Raw genomic sequence first — 7,365 nt, forward strand, 5'->3', positions numbered from 1 at the left:
CTCCTTTATTTACAAATATTTGAAACAGAGAGATGATATATGAATATATGCTGAGATCTAATTGTATGAAAAAAAGGTGAATAGAAATTGCTAACAGAGTTGATGGCAATAGTTTGCCAAGGGATGCTCACTTGGTGATTTACAGGATCTCATTTAATCACGGCAAACCTGTGAGGTGTTCTCTGTAACTGCCATCTGATACAGAGGAGGTCAGGGTCTTCATGGGGTTTGGGATTTGCCATTGTCACTGAACGAGAGAATGGTAGTGAGAATCTCAGCTGAGCTTTGTCTGACTCAGGCCCCTTACATTCTGCAATGGGATGCTTCATTTCTCTCTCCACATGCCTAGGTGACATTTATTTTCTTTAAAATATTTCAGTTAGATCTTTGAGACCGTCACACAGATGTATTTTTATCATATTCATCTGACAGCTCCTTCCAGATTCACCCACATCTCCCGACCCACCCAACTCCATGTCCTCTTGTTTTTGAAGCCCTAAGTCCAATTGTTGCTATCTAAACAGAATTCAGTGAGGGGCCTGCCTTGGAGTGTGACTTACCTCACTACCTTAAAGCTGACTCTCTGCTATCAGCTCTCAATTGCTAATAGTTCCCCAGATAGGAATGTGACACCCCCTTCTGCAGCTGCCCCAACTACTCTGAGTTCATATGTTCAAGTTCCCTGTTCTGTCTAAAAACAAGTCTCCTTATAGTTATCTAACACCCCTGGCTATTACAAACCTTCATCCCCCTCTCCTGGGAGGATCCCTTAGTCTTGAGAGGAGGGGAGGGCTAGAGATGTCCGTTTAGAGCTGAGCCCTCCTTACCTCAGTCTCTTATTCTCTGCATGTAGGCTGGTTGTGAGTGTCCATGTTAATTGCCATCTATTGCATGAAGAAGCTTCCTCCAATGAAACTTTTGATAGAATTCAATGTTTGAAAATTCTTGTTATCAGACTAAGCACCAGCACAGGGGCGTGAAAGCAGTTGACCATTTCCACCACCAAAGACTTCGGAATCTTTTTTTTTTTTTAAAGATTTATTTATTTACTATATGTAAGTACACTGTAGCTGTCTTCAGACACTCCAGAAGAGGGCATCAGGTTTCATTATGGATGGTTGTGAGCCACCATGTAGTTGCTGGGATTTGAACTTGGGACCTTCAAAAGAGCAGTTAGCGCTCTTAACCACTGAGCCATCTCTCCAGCCCAAGACTTCGGAATCTTGTTGAAGGCACAGACATACAAGTTACCAAATGTAAAATGTGTGTGGGATCAGAGAGCTGAAGGATTTGCAGAGACAAAAGCCCTGCATTCTACCTACCTTGTTTTGTGACCTTCAGATAGTCAGCAAAATCGGGTGACTGATCATAGCTTTGCTACATTGCAGGGTTGAAATCAAGGTTTGCAGCGAGGTGAGAATGCACACAAGCATGTAAACATCTGCACAGATGTTTAGATGTGCAATATTGGACGGACACACACGCCTGCAGTGTCTCCTAAAATTCCCTGACTATAAAAGCTTGTTTAAAATCCCAGAATAGAGCACATGTCATCAAGGTCTCCATGCTTGAGTGCCAGCAGGCTGGAAAAGGAGAATCTTACCATCATGGGGTTGCTGTGTCTTTTCTTTGTGGGGAACTGTCAGCTTTAGGTTATTACTTTTAAGAAGCCTAATAGATTTCTTTTCCGAATTCACTATCATCTGGGAACTGACACACCACAGGCTTAAAAGGACTCCTTGAAATATATCCTACAAGTTAAACCCTAATATAGAGAACAGACAACAGAGTCCTTGCATCACCTTAACCTGATACACACAAAGACACAGACAGACACACACGAACAGACACATGTACACAGGCATACACACACACACACACACACACACACACACACACACACACACACACACATACACACACACACAGACACATGAGAGAGAGGGGGGACTTTATAATACATATAACTTTATATATATACAAAGAGACATACACAGAGACACATGCATGAACCCACACAGACATACACACATGAACACACAGAGACACATATAGACACATACACACAAGTAGACACACACACAGGCACATGCATAGACACACAAAGAGACAGACGCATGCACACGTAACAATGCATAAATACACATACATAACATACTCATACAATTAAAAATAAAATCTGTTTGCAGAAAGATGTGGCTTTTGTGTCACGTTTACTGGAAGGATAGGGTGATATTAGTGTTTTAGTGGCTTTCTTGCTATGCTATCAACATGGAAACTCTCTCCTTTGATTCTAAGGGACTGTTTTCAGGAATGTGATTAAATGCTTCCTTTTATACATGGCAAAACCAAAAAATGACAACAGTAAAAATCATTTGTTGCCCTCAGTACACTTCGGAGGACTTAGTTTTGATCTTTTTATTTTATTTATTTTCATTTCTTACTATGTTCCAGCTTCATTGTCATCTTCTAGGTCTTGTTTCTGAATAATCCAGGGCCAGCGGCATCCATACACACTTAAACCATTCTTTCCTTAACCTCATTGGAGGGAGATTCCTCTGTTCACGCAAAGTTCCAGCTTTGGGTGTCACAGGTTGTCTTGCCTGGATCAATCTCTCTCCATCCTTGTGGGGTTGAGCTGGATATGACCAAGGTCATGTTCTGCCCGTGCTCAGCCCTGCTGTGGAAATATTTTGAGCCCTGCCAGAAACCCAGGAAGAAGTGTATGCTGTTAACAGCAGAAGAGAAAATGGGTCCCTTGCAAAGACCACTGAGTGAAGACATTTGCATCTGCATAACCCTGCTGGGAGAAATGCTCACCCACCCACAGCCATCAAGGAATGTGATTATAGCTCACTGTTGTTAAAAGGCAATTTTCCAACAGAGAGAGAGAGAGAGAGAGAGAGAGAGAGAGAGAGAGAGAGAGAGAGAGAGAGAGAGAGAGAGAGAGAGAGAGAGAGGGAGGATAAAACTCTGACTCTCACACAGCTATACAGTGAACACATGTCAAAATTTTTATTTAAGTCATTAAACAAAATGAGCGAACAATGCACATGTCACAACCGGTTCAGAGGAGAAGCCAAAGAGCAGCTCCAGTCTCAGTTGGTGAAGGTTGAAAAACACTTGCCAATGGAGCCAAGCTTCCTCCCTCGGGAAGTGCTCTCTGGGAGTGCTCCACAGGGAGCCTGAGGCCCCTGTGCTCAAAGCTTGCCAATAGGATCAGTGCCTTGGGTCGGGTCTCTAGACCCCACACTTCACAGCCATTATGGTAGAATCAGAAAAGCTGGAAAGCTGTCCTCACAGCTCATATATGAAAGATCTTTTATGACTTCTTCAGGTTATTTCAAATTTCCTTATACTCTCCTCCCCTCAAAGAAAGGTGGGACCTGATCTCAAAATCAGACTGCTCTCATTAACTCTGGCCTGATTATTTACATAAGGGCAGGGAGACCATAAATTTCTCATGTAGGCTTTCTTAAGTTTGCTTTTCTGGAAGTTTCCATATGAAATATTAGATTGGCCTTTTAAAATCCTCTATTATTTGATATCCTGAGGCTAGGAAGCCAAGCCCCCAAAATGTTCTCCACCAGATTTACCTGTGGTACTTGTGATTGCTGAATTCCTCTCTCCAAAATGCTCTAAAGTCCAGCAATCCAGAAGGAGCCGTCCTGGAGACTGGAGCCACGCCTCTGGTACCTTGAAGGGCTTGCTTAGCTCTGGCTTTGTGTAACCATCCTTACTCCCCTAGACCCGACACTCCTTGCTTGTTACTGTTGTTGGTTGGTCGGTTGGTTGGTTGGTTCTTTGTTTTTGAGGCAGACTCTCACTTTATAACTCAGTGTGATCTTGAACTTAAGCAATCCTTCTGCCTCAGACTCCTGAGTCTGGAACTAAAAGCATGAGTCAAACAGTTCAACACCATTTTTGATTAAATGAGCATCATTCTAAAATAATGATTTTCTAAGCAAGGTCTTGATCACACAGCCATTTTTCACTCACTTATACTATGGCAAAATAATGACAGATTGTTACCAATAAGAATGGGTCCAAACCCATGAAACATTAATGAATAATAATAAGTGTTTATGATTTAGGGAAAGAATCTTTGAGAATAAGATATTATTTTAAATGTTCTGTTCTCTTTCAAGAGCAGAGTCTGCTAAGTATTTTTAGACCACCAGTAACTTGACAAGAGAGACAACTAGCTTCTTTTTATATTTTAAACATGAAACATTCAAATAACAGCAGCATATTCTGAAGAGATAACTCAAATAACATCTGTTTTATTTGTACTCGGGTCCATCCTTGTCCCATTGTATCTTGAGTTAACAATCTCATGAAAACTGATGCTTCCACACTAAATGGAAGTCCTGAAACCCAAGGAGATGGCTCAGTTGAAGTGTCTGTCACGCAAACAAGAGGTTAGAACCCTACCATGAATCTGAAAGCTGGAAGCAGAGGCCCACATATGTGATCCCAGCAGTGGATGATTAAGGTGGTAGGAACGAGTAGATCCCTAGGAATGTGGGTGAGGTAAAGGGTCAGTGTGAGAGTCCATCCCAAATAATAAGATCGAGAATGGTCAAGGAAGATAGCCAGTATTGGAACCTCTGGCCTTGACACATAATACATAAACCTGCACAAACATATAGGCATAACACACACACACACACACACACACACACACACACACACACACACACACAGAGAGAGAGAGAGAGAGAGAGAGAGAGAGACAGAGAGAGAGGGACAGAGACAGAGACAGAGACAGTTCTGAAATTTTATAAGCAATGGCATGAGAAGCCTTCACCAGAATCTCTAGTCGTTGGAGTTTTAATGATTTGAAGTACTCGACATAGTCATTTCCTAAGATGATTCTTCTATGTTTTCACCATGCCCCCCCCCCATTTTTAGTGAATACACGGACTCTATCTAGTCTAGAACTGGTTACAGAAACAAGAGTTAAAAAACAAGTTATCAAACAAGAGAGACTTTAACTGGCCAATTTATCAATAATAATTTTCAAAAGTGAAAATGTCTGATGACTGCCTATAATACAAAAAAAAAAAAGAAATAACAATTTGACAAGGAAATGTGGCCATTCCTGTATATATGAGAACACAGGAAGTTATTGCAAATTATCATACTTAAGGATGACACAGCCTATTTTTAAAAGAAATCAGTAATGCTACATCTGACTCAAAACTGAATGCTAGGCTGATTTCATTGCTACGACAAAACACCTGAGGCAAATCAGCTTAAAAGAAGAAAGGTTCATATCTGTTCATGGCTCAGAGACCTTAGTCCATGGTCCCCATTCTCAATGCTTCTGAGTCCATTTAGAGGCAGTAAATGATGATTAAAGGTAGAAGGAGAGAGAGAGAGAGAGAGAGAGAGAGAGAGAGAGAGAGAGAGAGAGAGAGAGAGAGAGAGAGAGAGAATAGTAGAACAAAATAAGCATGCTATATATTAATAATAGACTGAACAAGCATTTTGAGTAAATATATTTAATAATTATGGAACATAGACAAGGCATGCATATTCTTTTATTTTATAAAATAAAATTGTTTTATTTTATAAAATAATATACATGGTAAGGCTAATGAAGATATCCTGATGTAAAACCATATACTTAGAAGATGATAGATTCATATACAGTTACAATGATACAAGAGTTTAAAATATTATCAAACCCATGAAAGATCGCTCCTGACTCTTTGATGTCCAGGCTTTGGTCAAGTTTTCATGAGGACATTGATGGATATTTAGAAACTTCACATACAGCTTATACTTTTTGAGTCATGTGTGTTAGTCACATTATGCTCACACAGATTTAGCAAAAGAGGGCCAAGCATCTCTTCTGGCTTGTGTGTTTTCCCCATACTACTTATCAGTAGAAACCTTTTAAGTACACCTAATTGTTTCCAGTATGTTCTCCATTATAAGACAAAAATCACCAATATCTATGGCTTTCCTTGAAGTTTCCAAGGAATCTCAGTACAGTTTTAGATGCAAAAAATGAACATAGCCTTACTTTTTATTTACAACTTAATTCTGGGATGAACATAATTAAAAATGTGTCAAAGAAGATCCGACTCTCAATTATAGTTAGGATTCTGGAGGTCTAAGACACTGTGCAGTGAGCCCTTTAGTCAAGGCAACAAAAACCAGAAAGAAATAAACATTGGGAGATGACATGGCCACAAAACACTCTTTGCTCTCCCATAATTGAGGATTTATTTTCCTAATGAGCAAGGACTTAAAAGCATTCAATTATTGCAGAAAGTCACTGTTCCCTAAGCACTGTGACATGGGCATAGTACACCCCCCTCAACAGTGTCCATATACCTGAGAAAGACACCCATCAGAACCGTGAGAACCTTAGACCAAGGCTTTCGACCATCCCATGGCAGTTTACAGTCACACTTGGGGCTCTGAGCTCAGAAGCAAAGGTGAACCTTTCTTTTTAAAGCTGACTTACCTCAGATACTTTGACACAGCAATGAAAATCTGGCTAACACTGAGTTTTTAAATCAGCGGCATCTTATCACCAACCGAGGTAAACAGAGTTAATTTTCCAATGGCCGACTTCCCTCTGCTCTTTTAGTCTGGGGAACAAACTGGCAATTTAAGGCGGATCTCAGAGCGCTTGCGATGTCGGAACCAGTATCATAATAATATTATCTTAGTAATCCTCATAGGATTACTAACAGTAGGACGCTATGTGTTCATGATTGCCTTCTCCAAATTAATTAGTAACTATCTTCAAATTTTATGTTTCTGTATATAATATCGCATCAGTACTTAAATCTCAAAAAATTCTCCCAAACTTAGAGCCCTTTGAGACCTCAACTAGATAGTTTTGCTTGTGAATGTGTATGGAGTGTGTATATGCAACATGCTTTTGTGTGTATGTGCAGGTATGGATGAATTTGTGTGTGTGTGTGTGTGTGTGTGTGTGTGTGCGTGTGTGTGCAGGTGTATATGTGTCTGTGTGTCTATGGAAGGCTGAGGTTGTAGCTGGCTTGACCTAGGGATCCCTCTGCCCCCTAAGTACTGGGATTACAGGTAGGAAGCCACACCCATCCTTCTTTGATGAGCTGACTCTGAGGATCTGAATTCGAGTCTTCAAGCTGGTATGGGGCAAACACTATAACCACTGAGCCATCTCCTCAGCCCTGTACCCAAGTCTAAAATGTCCACGTCCCTCTAACATCATGGGGTTTGGGGGTGAAGGTGAGAGGTGGGATTTTGGAGGCTAGACTTACAGCATGTTAACCTCTAAAGGACATGCTCAGACCAAACAAGGACATGTGCTCAGTTGTATTATTCTGTGGCTATGAGTCTTATTGTTTTCATACTTAT

The sequence above is a fragment of the Mus musculus genome, chromosome 8, assembly GCF_000001635.26.
Source record: "Mus musculus strain C57BL/6J chromosome 8, GRCm38.p6 C57BL/6J".
Taxonomy (NCBI): domain Eukaryota; kingdom Metazoa; phylum Chordata; class Mammalia; order Rodentia; family Muridae; genus Mus; species Mus musculus.